The following is a 2069-nucleotide window of genomic DNA, read 5'->3' as shown; positions in this document are numbered from 1 at the left end:
CCTTGGCTGTCAAAAAGTAGACAGAGAGTCTGCCTACGGGACTAAAACTGGGGGCTGGTTCCTTAAGAGCGGCGCCTGATACTGTAACTTAAACATCTACTACGTTCTATCCTACTTTTAGAAACTAGGAACCACCAACTTAATAAAGTGTTTTATTATAATCTATTTAACGATCAAATAAGATGTAACTTTCAATTAGCATGACAATAGAAATGTACTTACTACTGTGTTATTTTACCAAATTTAAACATACAAGGTATTATTTCCTAAACTGTAATTACTTCATAAGTAACTCTGTTGCGCTTTCATTAATAAAAAATATGGAACTGGTAAGATAAATGATTGAAACTAACCCAGTGTTGTTTCCTGGATCCTTGCAGCATGTTCAGGAATGGGGTTGCCTGCATGAAATGTAGCAATGATTTCCAAAAAGAAAAGCAGATTGGTGTCACTATTTCTCTCTTTTTGTCTCTTGTGTATTTTGGCACCTATGAAACAGTTAGTGCAGTGATTTTGTTAAACAAACCTCATATTCTCACTAAAATAAGGAAGATAGAGCACATAACACCAGTTTTAAAGTCCTTCACTGACACCCTGTAGCTCAGAGAACAGACTTTAAAATACTGTTAGTTTGTAAATCATTAAACAACGTAGCACCACAATACATTAAAGATCTGCTGCTGTTGTATCAACCTTCCAGACCCCTCAGGTTCTGGTTCTGCTCTGCATCCCCAGAATCAGAACTAAACAAGGAGAAGCAGCATTCAGCTTCTATGCACCTCAAATCTGGAACAAACTTCCAGAAAACTGTGAAACAGCTGAAACACTGAGTTCCTTTACATCTCAACTAAAAACCCACCTGTTTGGAGTAGGGATGCTCCAATCAGGTTTTTTGCTGCCGATCTTTGCCGATCACCTGGATTGACTGTTAATTTTTTTGCTTTAGATATAAATCCTTCTAAAATGGAAAAATTATCTGGCAATAAATCCACCTAGACATAAAACATACAAAATACTTGCAGGCAAAATACAGCTGCTACTCAGTCAATAGGACAACTGAAAAACCTGCAAGCAGTAAAACAATATTTTATTTTATTTTTTTTATTTGTTTATCAGGAGATCATACATTCATTGATATTACATACATTTTGCAAAACTTACATGACTTCTCGGACTTTTTTTTCCCCCTTTCCCCTTAGCAAACATAAATCACCGTACTGACATAACAAAAACAAGACAAAATAAGTATAGATGCATAAAAAAGAATACATTAACAAAAAAAAGAGGGGGTAGGACGGCATTGAGAAGCTAAAAGGCAACAATATTTTACCTGTTTATTCTGTAAACTTTAGTCACATGATGACGTGATGAGTCAGTCACATTAGTCTATGCATTATAAAACCAAAACCAAACGAGGAGAAGCAGCATTCAGCTTCTATGCACCACGAATCTGGAAGAAACTCCCAGAAAACTGTAAAACTGCTGAAACACTGAGTTCCTTTAAATCTCAACTAAAAACCCACCTGTTTAGAGTTCTATTTGAAGCGTAATCAATTCTGAATTTAACTATAGCACTTAATATACAAAGCTGAAGTTGGTTTCCAATGCTAGCTTCCGATTCGGGAAATGGCTAAAGGGCGATTCCACCCAACTTTTCAATACTTCCCGCATCTTTAATCAACTCTAGTTTAAAAACTACAACACCTAGACTCTTCAAACCTGGACTGGATTATTCTGCTCTAATACCAGAATATTTAAAACCATGTTTGGCTTTGACAAAGATATGATGATGGAGTGACAACATTTAGTTTATTCCACTTGGCGTCGCTCTTGTTCTATGTTTCACAGAAGTCTTTTAGCCAGCTAGCAATGTATGGAGAACGTCTCGACGCGTGACATCATTGCTGCAACTGCGTAGCAGGTGACAAGCAGCCCGGTAACAGTCGCCTTTCTCTAAATATTCTAAATATTCTGCTATTAGTTTAGAATAATCCAGTGCAGGTTTGAAGTGTGTAGGTGTTGTAGTTTTGGAATTAAAGATCGTGTGTGACTGAGACCCAAAAAAGGGT

Source organism: Poecilia formosa, unplaced genomic scaffold, assembly GCF_000485575.1.
Source record: "Poecilia formosa unplaced genomic scaffold, Poecilia_formosa-5.1.2 Scaffold441, whole genome shotgun sequence".
Lineage (NCBI taxonomy): Eukaryota > Metazoa > Chordata > Actinopteri > Cyprinodontiformes > Poeciliidae > Poecilia > Poecilia formosa.
The sequence above is the reverse complement of the archived record's forward strand: the minus strand, read 5'-3'. Positions refer to the sequence as shown.